This window comes from Callorhinus ursinus, unplaced genomic scaffold (assembly GCF_003265705.2).
Source record: "Callorhinus ursinus isolate GAN/ISIS: 27379988/994484 unplaced genomic scaffold, GSC_fseal_2.0 scaffold22, whole genome shotgun sequence".
Lineage (NCBI taxonomy): Eukaryota > Metazoa > Chordata > Mammalia > Carnivora > Otariidae > Callorhinus > Callorhinus ursinus.
The window spans coordinates 1394355-1415010 of NW_027397084.1; the positions used below are offsets into that span (position 1 = coordinate 1394355).

The 20656-nt window shown below is 47.9% G+C and overlaps 1 protein-coding gene across 17 annotated transcripts in view; it reads right to left on the minus strand.

Annotated features, from left to right (window-relative positions):
• Window positions 1–17139, minus strand: part of TRERF1 (transcriptional regulating factor 1) — a 198301-nt gene extending 181162 nt beyond the window's left edge. For 12 of the 17 annotated variants that reach the window (XM_073904969.1, XM_025890335.2, XM_073904977.1 and 9 more), the window contains exons 1-2: window positions 16825–17016; window positions 16319–16400 (exon numbers count right to left, since the gene is read on the minus strand). The gene's annotated coding sequence lies outside the window, so the exon portion shown is untranslated. The other 5 variants (XM_073904971.1, XM_073904968.1, XM_073904970.1 and 2 more) reach the window with 3 other exon arrangements.
• Window positions 17140–20656: the final 3517 nt, after the last annotated feature.

Here is a 20656-nt window from a genome sequence, read left to right on the forward strand (position 1 = left end):
AACAAACATTAAAAAACTGAAAAGCTAAGCAGAGATTTTGGTAGTTTCTACAGAGGTAGAAAAACAAATTGTGACTATCAGGGTCTACCAAGGAAGCGGGACCCTAATAAACACCCGCTCTAAAAGCAAGGGCCGATCAAAAGTAGACCAGCCTTAACAGAATCAAGGTGATAAAACAGCCTCTACTTTTTCCATCTGAAATGCCCAGCGTTCAAACAAAAATTACCAAGCACATCAGGAAATAGGACCAAACCAAGAGAAAAATACAATCATTAAAAACAATCAAAAAATATTTTTACAAATAAGATATTTACAAACAAAAACAAATTAAGAATTGACTAGATAGGTTTGACAACAAAGAAACAGGAAAGAGATGACCAATGAAGTAGAAAATAGGTCAGTAGAAAAAATATTCATACCGAAGCACAGAAAATACAAAAACAAGCTTCAGAAACATGCAGGATACCATGAAAGAGTCTAACATATGCAAAGATCAAGAAGAGGAGAGAAATAATGGGGCAAAAGCAGTATTTGAAGAGAACTCCTTCCAAATTTTCTAAAACAGAGAAAAAAATCAAGCCATGAATCTAGAAGCTCTCCAAATTCCATGGGGGATACATACAAAAAGAGCCACATTTATATACATCATAATGAAATTGCTTTAAAAAAAAGCCAAAGAGAAAATAAAATATTACTTTCAAAAGAAACACAATAAAACTGACAGATGACTTTTTAACAGAAATGAAGGAAGCCAGAAGACAATGGAATGTTATCTTTAAAGGATTAAAAAAGGCAACCTAGACTTCTATACCTAGTGAAAATATCCTCCAAAGACAAAGGTGAAAGACATTTTCAGACAAACAGAAACTGAGAGAATTTGGCACCAGCAGACACCTCCTACACACACACACACACACACACACACACACACACACACACACACAACTAAGGGGGTTTCTTCAGAAAGAAGGAAATTAATCTGAGAGAAGAACATGAGCATGGTCATATAGGAAGAAATGAAGAACCCCAAAAAGAGTAAATATGTGGATTAATCTGAATTGTAATTGACTTTTTAAAACAATGTCTCATGGGGTTTAATATAGAGAAAAAATTAAAATCACAAGACCACCAAAAGCATAAAGGAGGTAAAAGGAGCCTAAGTGTGGTAAGTAGCTTGAACCCTCCAGGAAATGGTTAAAGGACTGACTTAGGGTCAGCACTAAAAACAAACATCTCACACAAAGAAAGCCTCCAACTATACAAAGATATACACGTTGAAAAAAATACTAGAAAGAAACACACCATTTTTTGAAAACAGATTCTATCTAGATGATGGAATGCTGACTGGTTTTGTCTTCATACTTTTCAGCATTTTCAGGAGGACAACTTTTTTCTCTTTGGTTTCACACAAAACTTGTACACTATTATACTTGTGGGAGGTAAAAGCAGCCTTCATTTTCTTATAAAGTTTCAAAAAGAACAAATACCTAAAACTTTGGACAGGGACCCCATAATTCCGCAGTCAATTATTAGCAACAATTATTCATATGAGTGGAGGATGCTGTTCACCTGCCAATACAAACCAGCTATCTGACACATCCCGTGCCCTGGGCAGGGAATGACTGCTCACACAGTCTGTGTGTGATAAGAAGAAAGCACTTCTCAAGTCTTTGGTTTTTTTTTTTAAAGATTTTTATTTATTCATTTATTTGACAGAGAGCAAGAGAGGGAACACAAGCAGGGGGAGGGGCAGAGGGAGAGGGAGAAGCAGGCTCCCCACTCAGCAAGGAGCCCGATGTGGGCTCGATCCCAGGACCCTGGGATCAGGACCCGAGCCAAAGGTAGACGCTTAACAACTGAGCCACCCAGGCGCCCTGACTTCTCAAGTCTTTGGATAAGCATGAAGAAATTCTAACTCAGTTGAAAGAAGCACTTTTGATAATAATTCAGGTCATTTGCACAGTCTTTCCACAATTGAAATCCAAAGATCTTGCTAAATTAATAGTCGTTATCATGCAAGAGACATTTGTACTCCACCTTGTAGAAGGAAAAAATTGAGCCCCAGAGAAGAGCTGTAGTATACGGTTGAAAGGGTAACCCATGCTACACAAGAATTACCATTTTTTGGAAAATAATATTAGAGCTGATGAGGTGAGGTCGGCACTCTCACATGCTAGTAGTATGAATGAAAATTAATTTTTAAAAACATTTTGAAGAACAATTAGGAACTATAACTGAGAACCTTAAAAACACCCATTATTGGGGCGCCTGGGTGGTTCAGTTGTTAAACATCTGCCTTCAGCTCAGGTCATGATCTCAGGGTCCTGGGATTGAGCCCTGCATCGGGCTCCCTGCTTAGCGGCAGGCCTGCTTCTCCCTCTCCCACTCCCCTTGCTTGTGTTCCCTCTCTTGCTTTCTCTCTTTCTGTCAAATAAATAAATAAAATCTTTAAAAAACAAACAAACAAAAAAACCCACCCATTATCTTTAACATAGCAATTCTCCTTTCCAGGAATTTATCCTAAAAAAATTATCCAAGATGTGATCAAAGATTTACACACAAGGATGTCCATTGAAGCATTATTTATAATAGTCAAAGTGATAAGCTAAATTTCTAATAGGAATTAGTTAAATAAATTTTGGGACCCAGTGCCTGGTACACAGTAGGTGCTCCATAAATATTTGTTAAACATAAAAGCCATATGAGAATATATTAAGAAACTATGAAAAAAAGAATCCAAAGAATATTTAATGAGCAAGATATTAACATTAAATCTCATTCAAAATTAGCCCAATACTATTTTAAGGCATAATATCATAGCTAATGTCTATTGGGAACTTACTAAGTGCCAGGCACAGCCCCAAATGCTTTACATGTATCATCTCATTTCATCTCACTCAACTCCATTATTTCCATGGAGTGAAGGATCTTGGATCCAAAGCCAGGCAGTCTTACTCCAGAACTTAAACTATTAATCACCAGACTATGCTGCCTAGAAAAAATGCTGGAAGGAAATTATTAAAAAAGTAACAGGAAGGAATTAAAGACAACTGCTATTTTCTTTCTAAAACCTACCAATATTTTCCAAATGCTCTATAATCACCATGTACTATTTATAGTCTCTCTGTCCTAACTAAAAAGTTCTATGAACTTTACTTATCATTTACACAATTTCAGTGAAAAAGTCTTAGCTCCAAAGGAGTTTTGAATCACGTCTTCTCCAGGTCTTAAAAGCAGGAGAACATTGTATAAATCTGAGCCATACATTCTGACCAGGAAAGAGGATGAGCTGAGAGTCCACTCAACAGACCGTGGAGCCCATGACCTCCACTACACAAATACATGTCACTCTCTGGCTGACAAGGTGCTGATTTATACACATATTCTGCCATTAGTCTTCCCAATGACCCCTCCGAGCAAGCCTGTTCATCCCTTTGTGCCTCCCCTGTATAATGAGGATAATGATGCCTTCCCCATCGAGTTGCTGTGAGGCTTAAATGAGGTTACATATATAAAGGTTATGAGGTTACATCTCAGAAAAGGGAGATTTAGGAAAGTGAAGTGACTTTCCCAAGGTCATGCAGAGCACTCCAGCTCTGGTCAAAGGCCCAGCCACCAACCATTCCCCCAAATCATGTTGAGCAATCGGGGCAGACCTGAGAGCAAGTCCAGGCCCAAGCACGCCTGGAAGTTAACAAGGGAGATTTGTGGGACACACACACACACACACACACATACACACACACACACACACACACACACACACACCTCGTTCCCAAAACCCAGATACAGCACTGGGACCCAACCATCACAGCGTTTTGCTCCTTCAGAAAGCAATTACGCAGAAGAGTAAAATATGTGGCTTTGTATTTGTCAAAGCACTTGTGCATCCTTTCTCTCCTTTGATTCTTAAAATAAACCTTTTCAACCAGGAAAGCAAAGGTACTGAGAATAAGGGAAACGAGGCTCTGAGAGTTACACTGCTATCCAGGAGTACCCCTCGAGGGTCAGCGTGGTGCCCCTTCCTCCGTATTATCCAAGCCACATTCTGAACTGAGCTCAGGCCACAGTGACTGGTAAGGCAAAGTGGGAGGCAGGATGAGGAAGGGGGAAGAGCACCTGCTTTTATAGTCAGCCAGGTCTGGGTTCCTGGGTTTGAATTCCTTGCTCTGCCATTCCCTAACCACGAGACCTTGAGCAAGCCTGTTCATCCCTTTGTGCCCCCACTGCCTCCCCTGTATAATGAGGATAATGATGCCTTCCCCGTCAAGTTGCTGTGACGCTTAAATGAGGTTACATATATAAAACGATGGCATGCATCCGCACTTAGGAGGGAGCCATCACATTCTGCAATGCATCCTATCCCCAAACATGCACAGTGTGAGGTCACCATGGCCAGAGCACCTGACCTCCCCTTCCTAGAGAAAATGATCCTCTTATGCTTCTCTAATTCTGCCATCCTGGTTCCTTTCCACTACCTCAAAGAGCCTAGATTGATCTCAGTTACTACCCAGACTCCTTTGCAAAATTCTCTACAAGCTTCTTAAATTTAGGCCCCCAGAAGTGTGCTCAGAGGAGAATCCGTCATGGGCTGAAGAAGACAGAAGGCTGAAACCCCAGAAGAAACCCTGAAGAGAAACGAACAGGTGAGCACCCGGCAGGGTGGAGGATGGTGGGGGAGGGAAGCCCATCTACAAAAGCAGAGAACAAGGCTGGGGGCCCCCAAGACAAAAGAGGCTGAGGGTACCCAGGAGAAGTGAAAGGGAATGCTTTCTGTAGTTTCCCTAGAAACCAACAAGACAACCAAACCAAACCAAAATGGAGACAGAAATATAGGAAATCCTAACTTGGCAAGATGATTATGCTACTCTTCCAAACCCAATGGCACAGCTTAAGAGTGCAGACCCTTCCCTTCTTGCTCCTGTCCTCTGAATACTTTCCTAACTGATCTCTCGGCCTACAGGCTCAGCCCCTCCAGCCTGTCCTCCATACCTCTGAATGACCTTTCTAATACAGAAATCTGACTTGTCCACATCCCCCACACACCTCTGCTCACTCCAAACCCTTCCATGACTCCCCTGTTGCCTACAGGGTCAAGGCTAAGCTTCCTATCATGGTATCTCATCCTCCCAGCCCAATCCCTTTTCACTTCTCCAGCCTCGTCACCTGCAACTATCACTGGGAACCTCGTATGTGCCGGGCCCTGGCTGGGTGCTGGGGACGCAATGATAAGCAAGACATGGCACAAGAATGAACAAGACCTAGCTCACGCCCTTTAGAAGCTGAAAGTCCTCGTAGGCAGACAGACACAGAAAGGGATCACTGCAATCCAGATGGACAGTGGGATGGCGACCCAGCCTGGGGTGCACAGGGAAGGCCTCTGGAGGAAGTAGGAGTGAGCCAGGTAAGGGACAAAGAAGGAAAACATGCCTTGCAGAAGAAGCCTCAGGGCAAAGTTCATGAGCAGTGCTACCTTACAGAACTTTCTACACTGATGGACATGTTCTATATGCATGCTCTCCAGTATGGCAGCCACCAGCCACCAGCACTTGACATGGGGCTAGTGCCACTGGGGAACTTAGAATTTTTTGTTCATTTATTTTATTTATTTTATTTTATTTTAAATTAACTTAAACTTAAGTGGCCATGCATGGCTAGTGGCTTACCATACTGGACGGCACAGTTCTAGAGCATTAAACTGAAGGTGATGGAAAATAAGATTAGATGGGTAAGCTTTTCTTTTTTTTTTTCCTCCTAGAGAGGGAACTTAAGGCAGGGGGGAGAGGGGGAGCAGAGGGAGAGGCAAAGAATCTTAAGCAGACTCTGCGCTGAGCCCAACACAGGGCTCGATCTCATGACCCTGAGATCATGAGCTGAGCTAAAATCAAGAGTTGGACGCTCAACCAACTGAGCCACCCAGGCGCCCCGGATGGGTAAGCTTTGAGGTGATGCTTCAGTAAAGCCAAACTATATGTAGCTTCCTATACTCACTATGCTATCTGCTAGTCCCTCCCCACCTTGCCTGCCTGGTAAGCCCCCACTGAACCCACACCACCCCACCCATGTACCACCTCTTTCTGAAGACTTCCCTGGCTGCTCTACACAGTCCCTCTCACTGACTACTTCTGCAATATGATCTTTTTCTAGGCGGCATCACCGTGTACCAGGTTTATGTGTCCTCCTGACTGTCCCTACCAGACTCTGAGCTCCTTCTCTTGTCCTGGTATTCCTGCCACTGGTAAGATCCGGGCATACGGGAAGCACTCAAAAATGCTCGAGGAACAAGTTGTCAGCCCTGACAAAGTCACTGTAGCTTGGCAGGCTGGGGAGGAGGGCACTCGCTCACTTCTTCTAAAAAAGATGTGAGCCACTAACCTTGATCTTCCTCAGAAAGACAGCTCTGTCCAGGGGCTCGGGAAAGGTTCTCATGAACATCCTGAGCACTCCACCCTTCCCGGTCAATGGCAGGCTCTGCTGTGGTAGCTCTATGTTGTCCAGGTTCCTAGAACCTAGGCCTCCATATAGGGAAGGTGACTCAGCAGTCTTTGGGGGTTAGGCCTGGATCTGGAGACCAGCTTGGCAACTCAGCACCTGCGTGTCCTTAAGCAAGGTGCCGAACTGCCCAGAGCCTCAGTTTCCTCAAGTGTAAAGTGGGCATCCCATCTGCCTCTTACAACTGCTGGAAGGCAGAAGTGACTAACATACCTGCACAGGGCCAGGGACACACAGTAAGCACTCTGTCAACAGTAGCCACTACTCCTAAAGCAATCTGAAACCCTCATTTGGGTACCCCACAGCATATGCAAATTCCTGAGCCCCTAAATAAGGCTCTTCTTGGTGCTCTCTGGGATGCAAGGGATATAATCCAATCTCTGACTCACAGTGTGTTGCCAAAATTCTCCTTGAGTTCCCAAGAGAAAATTTATTTTAATTCCCTCCAACTTTTAAAATTAAACAGTCCTTACAGCATTTTGGGGTGGCAGGGGTGACAATGGAGACCATGAAATCTGACAAGCAGCTTTAAAAAGGTTACAAACTGATCGGAGAAAGAAAGGAGAAGGCAGCCGAAGGGGGTGAGCAGGGGGGGATGGAGACAATCCCCTGAGTGTCTGCTATTATTGAATACCCCAACTCTCAAAGCAGCCTGGCCGCCCCCTCCTCCACGCGAGCTAAGCTCTGTTAATGAGAAAGCAGAGCCCTGCCTACATTTTGCCACAATAATGATTTCCCTGTTGCATTTTTACATGCCTGCCGCTTTATCAGAGCAGAAGTAGACATATATTTTCAATAAATCCCTCTCTCCTTCCTCCTCGCCAACTCCAGCTCGCCCAGTAAATGTTGTTCCCTCCGCGCCCTCCCCCAACGCAATCCCAACCCTGGAGCACAATGAGTTCCACTAATCAAAACAGAAAGAAAAAGAAAAATGGAAAAATCACAGCTGCTGAAAAACAGCATTCGCTACAAGTCAAAGCCCTCCACATTTTTTCTGCACACAGCATTTACTTCTTCAAGGACACATCACCCCCGCCCCATCAGAAATCTTATGTAGAGTTCCTGGGGGGGGGGCGCGGGCGGGGAAAGAAATCTAATATTCACTCTCTTTCCTATTTTGACTAAGCCAGCACAGACAGAAATATAGATAAGGCCTCAAATAACTGATTTAACAAAATGTCACTTATTAAAAGGGATGGGGGATGGGGCTGCACTTGAATTTGAGAGCTCAGTTAAACCACCCCGGCTAAAGGCTGCCAGGCCCCGAGAGGCAAGGGGGGAGGAAACATTCTCTAGCCTGGTCTCCTTCAGTGGCTGCTCCAGAGCTGACCCTGGTGTCAGAGAGGCCTGGATTTCTCCCTCCAATGAGAGGTGAAAAAAACAAACAAACAAACAAAACCCAGTTGATTCTTAAATATATAGACATTTATATGCACCAACTATGCCAGGTGCTGGGGGTACAACAGTGAGTGATGACCCAGTTCTGCCCTCCCCAGGGCAGTGCAGAAGTGGTGAGAGACACACCTGGGGGTAAGTATGACAAGAGCATCCTAAGAGCCCGAGCGAGTCCCCCCCCCGTGGCCCACTCCACAGCCCTGGCCCGTGACCAGGCACACGGGGTACACAGGGCCCTCAAGAGAGAATGAAGGAATGAGCATATGCACACTGAAATTGTTTGAATTCCATACCGGTTTCTAAAGAAGCTCAGACTCTTCAAAAGAAGAGAGGCCTCTAAATGTCCTTACCTACTGAGGCTCCCCATAACACCCCCTCAGCTCACATGTGTTCACCCAATTAAGAAAGAAAAGTGAACGAGTCCCAGTACTTGAGAATCAGCCTCATTACTGGTATCCTTGAGTCGAATTTTAAGGGAGTTTGGTATCTCCCATTGTGATGACATCAGAGGGAACTCAAATGACACCCCCTATTCAAATACCTTGGGCATCAACTCCAACTTTTTTTTTGCTTTTGCTTTTTAAAACATCTTTCAGGGGCGCCTGGGTGGCTCAGTCGTTAAGCGTCTGCCTTCGGCTCAGGTCACGATCCCAGGGTCCTGGGATGGAGCCCTGAGTCCCGCATCGGGCTCCCTGCTCCGCGGGAAGCCTGCTTCTCCCTCTCCCACTCCCCCTGCTTGTGTTCCCTCTCTCGCTGTGTCTGTCTCTGTCAAATAAATAAAATCTTTAAAAAAATTAAAAATAAAAAAACATCTTTCAAAAAAGTTAGATTGGAGGTGGTTTCCCAAGATGAGGGGAGAGGCCCTCAGAGCAGTCCTTGTTATGACAAAGACCACTCCAAGGGGCCCTCAGGAAGCTTTCTGAGGTTAGCAAACTGCTCAGGGCCCAATGTGGCCAAAGCTGGAGCCTGGAAACTAAAGGCCAGGCTGTCTAGAAACAACCATGGCTTGTCCAGGTTCCTCCACTTAGGAGCCCCACAAAAAGGACAGGGCAAAGGGTAGGAGGCTGATGGAGAACAGCCATGCAATTTGTTAAAGTCAAGTTTTGGCTTTAATTATGAGGCAGCCTTCAAGCTGTGTGCTCCAGAACGAGTTAGACAATTGAAGTTTTTTTAAAAAATGTAATGCCCAAAACATGCTTAAATCATCTGAGTCTTTCCAACTAAGGTCACTGGGAGAAGCCCAAAGTTCCCAGATGATCATCTTGGTTTCCATGATCTCTGCATCTACTCAGTACCATATTCTTACTTAATACTGCATAGCATTATCTATTTGAGGGTGCACAACATTTGCAGACCATTCAAATTCTGGCATTAAACCAGGATGCTGGCTGGACATGTGACTCTGGGTTAATCACTTATATATATATTTTTTTCAATTCTACTTCTTGAGCCTCACTTTCTTCAGCTGTCATATGAGAATTTCAACCTCCTATGGTTGTTGCTTCTGTTGTCAGATAAAATAAGACATGCCAAAGAGGCTTTGGACCAATAAAAAGCTAGGTAAACACTGGTTATTTCAATGATGGCATCCATTTCCTCTCTCTCTGATTTTTTGTTGATTATTTTCCCCTTTATGAAACCAAATTGGTATCAGTTCCACTGATCTCTCAAAACTGACATCTTGTATTTATTATACAAACACAAGAAGTCCTATTACCCACAGGTGAGCAAAATCTCAGTAACAGCTGCATCTAGGTGACAGGTACAAGGGAGCTCATTACACTTGCCTGTCTGCTTTTGTTGCATGTAAAAGTTTTCCCATAATAAAAATTAATTCAAAAATAAATAAAGCCTCACCCTCTGGCTCAGAGGTGAGAGGTCTGATGAGTGAAAAGCGCAAGGTATTTCTTAAAACTGGAAATGACTTTTCCAGCACAACAGTATGAGAAAGGGCTGAGGGCTGTTTTTAGGTAGACTCAGCTTTATAGAACAGGCTTCATTTGCAAAACAAACGCTGAATGCAAATGAAGACCTGCCAGGACCCTCTGACCACAGTCCGGCTTCCTGGGGAGGTTCAAGACTCCCCTGCACCCAGAGCACAAGCCAAGTCCGTCTGTCGCCTTGAGTGGGGAGGTCTCCAAGTTTAAATCCGGGATCAGAGTCTGAACCGAGACCACCTAGCATGTCACCGCCAGCCACTTCGGATGCCAGCCTTCCGACAGGAGGAACACTTTCGCTACCAGGATCCCAGAGGGCTTGAAACCCCCACGAGGCGGGAACAAGAATGGGAGAGGGCGTGGTGAACGGAGGTTTGGGTAGAAGCTCTGGGGAATTAAAGGAAGCATTTCAGTGGCTGTCAGGTTTTATATCTGAAAAGGAGATCTGGCTGAAGATCAATTCACCTCACGCGATGCCTCTTACAGTTTACATAGCACTTTCCGTCCATTATCTGATGGCATCCTCAAAAGTGAAGAGGAGAGACGGCAGATGGTATCACCCGCTCTTTACAGATGCGGAGCCAGGCTGGGAGGCCGCCTTGGCCAAAGCCAGGTGACCACGAGGGCGCTGGACCCAGATCTTCAGCTGCCCTCCTCACCCGCCCACTCCCGTGCAGACCCCACGGATGGGGGCCACCCAGACTGGCAGTCTGCGGCATATGCTCATGAAAGGCTGCCCAAAGGAGAGGCCTCTTTTGTTTTTTCTTTTTCTTTTTTGGAGCTTCTTGCTCAAAACCTATGACAAGCTGCCCACCAACTTTTGAACAGGGCTGAAAAATCACAGATTTTTTTTTTTCCGATGACAGTTTTCATATAAATCTAGCGTGAGGCCCAAATTACTTTACCTGAAGACTCTTCCTCAAGTGAAAGAATCTGCTCTTGCCTCTGTACTGCTCAGTAATGTAGTCAAATGTTGAGGAAAAATGCAGTACAATCTTCTGATGCAGTCTTAACCCTTGAAAGTCTCCGGCTGGTGTCAAGTCCTGAGCCCAAATCCTTGCCCAGGAAGCTGCAGCCTCAGCCTGGAGCACAGCCCCCTCACCTTCTGCTCACCTGCACCTGTCTTCTCAGGTTTTCCCTCAGGCCTGGATAGAAGGCCTTCCCCCTGGGGAAAAGGCCAAATCTTCCTGAAACCTTCTCAAGGGCTTTAGTCAGCTGACCCAACCCCACCCACTGCTCTCCTCAATCACTGCCTCTCCAGAATCTTCCCCATCAGTACACAAAGGCAACACCAGCACCCAAAAAACCCTTCCCATTAGGCACATGTCCTTCCAGCTCCTGCTTCATACCTCTGCCCCCCTCTTGCACAATCAAACTTTGCCAAAAAGTTGTCCACACATGCTATGACGAGTTCCTCACCTCCTAGTCCCCATGCCAACGCCTCCACTCTTGCCCCCACCCCATCCATTGCACTCCACTGAAGCTGTTCTCTGGAAAGGCCTCAATGGCTTCCGTTTTGCCAAATAATCCAGCGGTGACTTTTCTGGCCTTATCAACCCCATGAAACATTTAACCACCACCCTCTCTGCAACAACACAGCAACACGCAGGCGCGCGCGCGCGCGCGCGCGCACACACACACACACACACACACACACACATACACACACACAGAGCCTTTCCTCCTCTCTCTATAGGCTCCTTAGGGCATCTCATCCAGTCTCCTGGATTTAAATACCACTGACGGCTCCCACATTTTTATCTCTTGCCTGGCCACTCCTCTGGTGCTGGACACCACTGTCACACTGCCTGCCTGACATCTCCACCTTGAGTCTAACAGGCACTTCAAACTTAGCGGCGCCCAAAAGGAAATAGCTTGATTCCGTTCCCCTCCTGCTCCGAATCTTCCCCATCTGGGCAAACAGCACCACCCATGTACCCAACTGCTCAAGCCAGAACCCTCAGAGCTATCCTAGATTCTTTCTCCCCAGCCAGCATCAAACCCATCAGCAACCCTGCCCCTTCTACCTCCAAAGTGCATCTCACACCCACCTGCTCCCTCCACTCCCTGTCACCTCCTCACCTGGCCTGCTCTTCAACTCCACGCCTGCCCCTCTCCACCACTGCAAGCCCCTTTATCAAGAGTTGGGGGTGTCACTTCCCACTGGAAACTTTCAGTGGTTTCCCACTGCATTTCAAATGAAACCCAACCTTTTCAGAGGCCTCCGGAGTCCTGCACATTCGCCTCACGCTGCCCTCTCCCCACCCCCCTTATCTCAAACCTGTGCCTCTCTTTAGATCCCCCCAAAGCCAAAGTCCTTCCACACGGGCTTTCCTCTTGCTGGTGCTCTCTGCCAAACCTTAGAGCACCTTCTTAGGCTACTTTAGCTGCGTAAGGCCAGGTCACTGTTCCCTATGGTTTCATCAAAGCATTTATCACATTTTGCAATATATATTTCTGTACGCGTCTGCCACCCCTCTGGATGGTAAGCTAGAGGTGAGGGTGCTGGAGGGGAGAGGGAGTAAAATATGTCTATTTTAATTATCATTATATTCCCAGCCTCAAGACAGTGCCTAGAATAGTAGGTGCTCAGTAAAGTAGCTCCCGAACGAAGGAATAAAGTAGATCCAATTACGGCATGAAAATAATTGTTACTTTCTAGGAGCCCAAAGTTATCACTGCCATTTAGGCACACGGGTTCTTTTCCCCCTTCCTCTCTAACAAAAAAAAATGTTTAGTGTTGTTGCACCAACAGCCCAATAGCTCAGCACATCCCATCCACCCCCAGCTTGTTGTCTTTCGACGAGGAAAACACAAAAACCATCCTCTTGCTCAGTAAACCGAAATTAACCAAAAGACCTTATAAGCAGATACCATGAGTAGTTAAAAATTCTTAGAAAATAACACAAGGTCTTTTTGTTGTGCATTTTCTTTAACCCAGAAGTAAAGATTTATTAAGAAGCCATGGGATCGAACTTATGTCACCAGCACTGTATTATTCCTTAAAATGCCACAGTACTCTTGGTGACAAGCATATGCCAATAACTGGACGCCAACTACTTCTGTCTCCCTCTCCCCACAAAAGAAATCAACTATGTTTTACTTTCCCCTTTATTTCTTTGGTTCCCTGCCAAAATGCAAATTCAGAAATATTAATCCACAAGATCCCAGCTGATTCTAATCCTCCCTTCTCCCTAACCCACACAGTTTTATGAAGTCATAAATAAAATGAGCTGAATTCAACTGCTTTTAGAGCAGAACAGCCAGCATCCATTCGTACTGCCTGGGGTCTGAGCCACTTGTCTGGATCCTCACTTTTCATGTCAATGTTCAAAGTCAATAAAAACATCAAGAGCTTTCCCCCCCAAAAAAATGCCTATGGTGAAAGACAGGATATCCCAGAAACGACAGGAACACAACATGATTATTATGAACTCTATCACAAACATACAACCAAATCCCACTTACCCGTATGTGAATTCTCCACAGAAAGTGGGTAAAGCCACACTTGGCTTTCTGGTGTCCCCCTCCTCCCCAAGACTAACTCCTCCTGCAGCCTGGGAATAACAGCTCAATTAACCTTAGACTTGACCAAGCATAATTAACAGGTAAGCCAGCTGGCTGGAGGGGAAACTTCCAAGATTAACTGAAATTATTTTGGGTGCCTGGGATTATGTGCCCCCAGGCTCTATTAGCACATATAATTGGGAAATAACCATGCACTTTTTTTTTCCAAGACAGTGGCAGACTTTCATTAAGTATTTCCTTGTATTTGACCATCAAGATTACCAGGCTATTCAAGAGTCCTTTTTGGAATGCCAAGGTACAAATCCACTCTCTCCATGAAAAGACAAAAACAGAAGTTAATCAACTCATTCTTGTCCGTGAAGCAATTTGGCCATTGGCCCAGGAAGAGCTTGTCGAGACCTCTTGAGACCTCTCTCCACAAGACCCAAGTCAGAATTTCAGAGATGGAAGAAACTCATGGGTCAAATATGCACTTTTAAGATAAAAAATCCAAAACCCAGAAACGGCTAGAAACGGGTACCCTCCCAACTTTTCTCATTGGCGACATTTACTCCCTGCTTTGAGAATCAAATCACCTTAAAAGTTCTTTGTCGCTTTACAAATACTGTAAACTGAGCCAACTACCCAAGACAAGACAATGGTAACACCTTCTGATTAATCGACTTGATGGAGAACCCTTAAACTTTCAAAAAAAAAATCAATGCTTTTGATTATTATGACCAACCTACCTACCAAAGGAGGAGGAAAAGAATGTTACAAATATGCTTTGCTTTTGTGACCACACATTTTATTATATAAGCAGCAGTCCGCTCTTTTACTATGAAAGCTCCTACCTTCACTAAAAACCACAGGCCCAAGCCAGTTAAAGGAGACAAAACTGAATACTTTTCACACAGTTCATAGAACAACTGTTTTCACAGCAAGCTCACATAAATGCTATGTGATATTAACACATGCCTGCTATGTGGAAGCCGACTTACCAAGCTGTGAAAAGACCCATGTTCACTATGGAACATGCAAAATTAATATTCTCAATGCCCATAAAGCAGAAGGGAAATGCTCTTTTTTTGAGATGTCAAGCTGGCTTCTAAACAATCCTTTGGCGAAAATGGACATGCCTAAAAGGGCGGGGCCCCAAGAGGTGTGTCACTCCTGGTATCAATTCCTATAAATCAAATCCTGACAATCACCACAATATTTTAAAAAGAACGAATTATGATTCATGGGCCTTCAAACCTTTATTACCACAAGAACATTCTCAGCAAAAAGGAAAAAAAAAAGCTACTGTGACTTGATTAATGGCCAAAGCAAGACAATAAAATAAATCTCATAAATATAAGAAAAAAACTGAATGACTGCTCTTGGCTTCAAGGGTAGGCATGTAAATAATTCTTCTACCCTGGGATAAACACACATAAAGATTCTGTTTACCCTCCCAGCATATACACCATCCAGGCTAAGATTCTCAGCAGGGAAAAATACTAGTGAATTTGTTTAACTAAGACCTAGTTAAGAATATTTGACAAGTGGCAATAATATTTAATTCCCAACAAACTCAACTCTCAAGCTGCCAAAAATCAAATTCTCAACCTGGAAATCTGATGACAGGAAGGAAAGAAGAGAAGCACTGTCCATCAGTAACATATATAGAGAGATTTTTTTAAAATCCACTTTTTCCCCTTCTAGAATTGAGTTCGTCCACAGAATTGCACAAAGCTTAACCAACTTTAGTTAACCACACACATAGGGTTTACTACCGGACCCTACCAAACATGTCTGGGTTTGAGTCCCTGGAGCTAAAATTATATCCTGGCAAAGTTAAAACTCCCAGCATAATCAAGGTACCTGAGAGCCAAAACCTACAACTCATCTGCAGAAACCAGCCGGCTGAAGACCAGGAAAAGAGAAGCCAGGAGAAGCAAAGACTGTTGGTTAACTGGTTAAGCTTGGAGTCCTGCTTGTTATTCTTACAGTGGGCATCAAAACCACATTTTCCATCACCAGATTGCTTTCTTGAAACGGTAAAGGATGCAGAAGGTTGGTACCAACTGGTAAAACTTAAAACTCTCTTAAAGCTCTCCTCCATGGCCTGCTAAAAAGTGAACCCAGCCTGCTTTCGAGAGGCATTTTTTAAAGAACTCTTCAATCATCCCTGGCTTCATCATTCCCAAGTATCACGTCCACGTACTTCACCAGACAACCCAGGCCACGCTGTGAGCCACCCGCTTCAACACTTCACTTGCCAAAGCCGTGTCTCGTCTGGGGAAGAGTTTCCACAAAGCTGGCTCTAACAGACCAACCGAAGGCACACGGAGGAACCAGAAGTCATTTTCTTTAACCTAAGGATGGCAGACGCACATGCTCCAGCCCAGTGCTGGCTAGAGGCTGCCCGCCAGGTGCTCTCGGCCTCCGCCAGTGAATGGGTGGTTTTGTGTAATTCTTAAATATCTATTTCTTCAGCCCACCAGCAGTAACTTCCCAGTCTCCCAAACTGAAGTTAGGGAGTGAAAGGGGCAGGCTTACCCCCTTACACATTTCTCTTATCTGGGTGACCCCTGTAACTTGGGAGAGTACCCAGCCCCCAAAGAGCCTTCAGGCGCATATCCATACATATATGCATCATGTCAAAAACCCCCAAAGGCACATCCCTAGGGTCCTGCGGTTTCTTGGCTGGAAGAATGAAGGCTTTATAACATCAGAACCTTCAATAGCAAGCCCCACCACCACCACCCTTTAAGCCGGGTCTGCCAATTATAGCGCCCACCTCAGCCGTCCCCCCTCTGCTGGGATGCTGGACAGCCCGAAGAGGGACGAGGGAAGAGAGGAAGCAGAAAGAAGGCCCTGCTAACAGACTGAGAGTAAAGAAGTGGGGGGAGACTTTTCCCTTCCCCTCCCCCGTCTTCTCACGGAGCATCCCCCAACTAATTTTTTTTTTTTTAATGAAACTTAATAAGCTTCTTGCCTACCTTGGCTGTTTCTGCAACAAGTGCATGGGCAATCCGACAAGACCAGACTCCGCTTGGGGGGTGAGGGGGGGGGCGAGCAGAGCTGATGGAGTAATTTCAATATTAATTTATGTCAGAGCCGCCTTCTCGAAGCGCTACTCACTTACAGTACTGCCCTCAGCCTGTAAACAAATATCGCTCCGCCAGGAAACATACTCCCCAGATGCAAGCCCCTTCCCCAGCAGGGAACAGGGCCCTGCGCCGCCCCCACCCCACCCCCAACAGCATGCCCCCCCCCACCCCGGGAAGGAAGCTCCGGGTTCCCAAAGCACCAACCCACCACCTCCGCCGCCACCCCAGCAAGAAACTTACTCGGTCCGTCTACGCCTCCACCCTCCCTTCAGGAAATCTACTCTCCATATGCATTCAGCCTCCCCGCAGGAAATCTGCTCCCCCCTCCCCCCTTCTATATACATGCACCCCTCCCTCTCCTCCTCCCCACGCGCCCTCCCCAACCAGAAACTTACTAGCGTGCAAGCGTGCAGGCTCTCCTGATCCTGGAAACTTACTCCCAGATATAGCGCCCGCCAGCCCCCTTTCCCGGCCCTGCTCCCCTTCCTGCCCTCCGCGGCAAGCAACTCCAAACTCTCCGCATCCAGCCACTCTCCCTCCCCGGTGGAAATTTGCAGCGCGGGGCCGCGCGCGTGCATCCACCCTCCCCTTCAGGAAACTTACTCCCCATCTGCATGCACCGCCTCTCAGCCATTGCTTAGAGGGAAGGGGGTGTGCTAGGGAGACAGAAATACATATGTATCTCTCGCCCCTCCCCCGGCCGCAGCCCACTCGGGGCCGAGCCGCGGTAACCTGGCCTTACCTTTTGCATTGCTCCCCACCCTCGCCCCCTCCCTTAACCCTCCTTATCCGCTCCCCGGCGCCCCCCTTTTTTCACCCATTACCCACCCCTAGCAACCGTTCCCAAGCTCCTCTCGGCCTTTTTTTTTTTTAATCCAGGATGCAAATTCCTCCCCTGTCAGCAAATCGACTGTCAAATTATTTTCTTGCAAAAGGAGAAAGGCGGGGTTGGGGGGGGTGGGAGCAGAAGCAATAAGGGGGAGGGCGGGGGAAGGGAGAGAGGGACAGAGGGGGGGAGAGATATCCCTCCGCAGAGCTGGGTCTGGCGGCGGGCGGGGAAGCAGGAAGTAAGGTGTCCAGTGCCGTGGCCGGCGGGTCCTCCGCCGCGGCCCCCACCCGCGCCCCCTGTCCCCCCGGGCGCCGCACTCGGGCGGGCGCGGGCAGCCTGGCGCATTGTTTGCAACCTCCCCGGCGCTGCGCTGCCGACCTTATTTGTGTGCTCAGCATGTGCGTGAGGTTGCACCTTTTGTAGGCTGGCGAGACTCTGGACTAGGATGGGGCGGGGTACGCGGACCGAGTTGCGGCCCCGCGCGGGACCTGTCAGCCCCGGGGTGTGGCGGACTCTCCGGCATGACCGGAAAATCGAGGCCGGGGAGAAGGCGGCGTGGCCGGGAAGCTGCCGCCTTAGACCGGGACCAGTGCAGGATTGCTTCCTGCGTAGCCGTCTCGGTTATTGTAACGCGCTTTGCAATTTAACGACTGGGGTTTGGGGGGTATTGATTTTTTTAAGGGGTTGCAAAGATGCCAGGGTCTCGGTGGGGTGCGGAGAGACGGCCTGTGCCTACCCCCACTGCACCCAGGCTCGGCGGGGCTGGAAGAGGGGCTGGGGCTCCCGGGAAGGGGCTGGAGGTTCGCGAAGCGCGCGGCTCCATACCTCCTCCCCGATGGGGGCGGGGAGGGGGTGCTGCAGACGGCGCTGGAAACGCAGCTCTCTGGGGAGGGGTCTCCATCTCCGCGGCGCAGCAGGCCGGGGAGGGAGGTTGCCTAGGAGAGGAGCCGGGGCCGAGGCGGGGTGGGGGGGGGGGGGGGGGGGGGGCCGCGGCGGCGCGCGCTCGCCCCTCCTCGCGCGCCATGACTGTGGAACGTGGTGCCGGGGAGGAGGGACAGCCGCCGGGGGCCGCCCGGGGCTGCTCGGCATTGGTGCGGAAACCTGAGCCCGGAGTCGCTCCTCGCGCTGTCTCCTCCTCCTCCTCTGCGGGGGAAACCGCTGCACCCAAACCGAGAGCAGCTGCGAGCAGGGGGCAGGGCGCGGGCTGAAAGGCGAACCCAGGGTTCAAACCTCTGCGGCGCCAAGGAGGGGCGAGGGCAGGACGGCCCCGGGTCCCGCGACGGCGCGGACGCCCGTCGGTGGAGCGCGGGACCCCAGCCTTCCCCGACTTCTCTCCGGGTCAGAGGGAATGGGACCAAAGGCGGCCCGTCTGAACAGACCGCCTCGAGCCGGGTGCGAGGCATCGATCTTATTATGAAGGGCCCAGAAGACACCGAGTAGTTTTTGCTCGAGGGAAAGTTAAGCCGTGCTTTTTTTTTCAGTGTGGGGAAATCGTTGCGTCCCTTCCCCCAAATCTCGCGCAGGATAAATGAGGTGCTCCCCTACCCAGACGTTCACCGCTGTCCCCCACCCCACCCCCACTCGGGCGCTGGGTGGGGACAGGGCGGGGGAAGGCTATATGGGAGCTTAAAGCATGAGGTCATGGGCGGAGGAGGCTGCTGCCAAAAGCGGCCGAGGTTTGTGTGTATTTTGAGGGGTAACGGTTCTTCAGCAGTGGTAAGTTCTCCCGCCTAACCCTACCAATCCTGGGGCTCCTGGACCAGAGAGCCCCCAAAGAAGAGGGGGCTCTAGGCTATTTCGCTCAATGAGTGTTTGGCCGGTGCTCAGCCCTTATGAGGTCCTTCCATAAGAAGCAAAGAAAGCTGAGGGACAGCGCAGTGTCGCGGGGACTGAAAGGCTTCAGATGCTCGGTCGCCGCCCCCCCCCTTTTCTTCCGGTCCTCAGCCTTTTTCAATCCGACTGCTTTCTGTGATAGCCTCCTGCCCCCCTCCCACCCATTTTTCCCTGTTGGCCAGAGGAGTCTCTAAAACTCTTACCCACACTCCTTCAAAACCCTCTCAATTGCTCTTAGAATAAAGGCAAGCTCTGAAGCCCCTGCGTGATTTCTCCTCTACGGACCTCCCCACTCTCCCAGCTCCTCCCCTTCGGTACTGTAAGCTGGGTGGTGCTTCTTTGTTCTGCATGGGGCGGGGGCTGGAGGGGGGATCTCTAACCCTTACGCCTCCACCTCTTATTACTAACTCCTGCGAGACCTTTAGGATTCGACTCAACTGTCGCTACCTCCAAGAAGCCTTCCTTGAGCATACGATCTCATCCCTAACACCCTCGGGGGAGAAAGACCTTCCCTAGGACACCTCTCCCTGTCCCTCCAGCCCAGCTGCCACCGGAGCTGGCCCCAGTAACAACCCGTTTCCTAGCGGGGGAAGAACATTTAAGCTTGAGCGCCATCGCTGCCTGGGGGCCTGACCTCCTGGGAGGGAGCTAGCTAGGAAAGAACCTCCAAACACCCTGTTGCTTCTAGAGACCTGGCAGAAGCCACACACCTCCTCGTCCCAACCCCAGCACACATCCATACATGGAAGGCATGGAGAGGTCTTTCCATCTGAAACTCCTCCCTGGGGCAGACAGATAAGGAACCTGAAGCAAAGAGAGAGAAAGTAAATGGCCCAGGGTCAATGCAGAAATTCACACTCTGGTCTTTCCTGCTCCTAAACCAGAAGATGCAGAAAAGGAGGGGTTTGGGATTTGGGACCCAAGGTATCGCTGCTACACAACCAACCAGGCTTGAGTCACCTTCAAAGAACCCCTGCATGCCTGGGCCACTACCAACAGAGAAGTAGTATTGCTTAATGGTTAGTCCAGCATGCTGGCTCTGGCCTTGATCGAGTTACTTAACTTCACTTGATTCTGTTTCTTTGCCTGTAAAATTGGAATCATGGTATCTACAGTGTAGTGTTGTGAGGTTTAAATGAGTTAATGTATGTAAAGGCCTTAGGACAGTGTCTAGACAAATTGTTGATTATTTGTGAAGGGGGTTAGGTGCCTCCTCCCTTCCCAAGAACCCTAGAAAATCAGGTCCCCAGAGACTACACTGATTTCACCATCAAAAGTGATCTATGGCCCAAAGAACTCAAAAGCCCTGATAAATGCACCGATTATACACAAAGACGTTATTTAGCCAATAGATTCAACTCTCAACAGTACATGTGCTTGAAGACAATCCATGGGTGGATAACCCCATTTCTGTGAGCTGTGGTTCTGGACCCTTAGAATGAATGTCAGAGGAAGGACACCTGAAATTAAAATATCACCTTGGATCTTTGAAATTAGAGTCAGGCTCGGGGCACCTGGGTGGCTCAGTTGGTTGAGGGTCTGCCTTCGGCTCAGGTCATGATCCC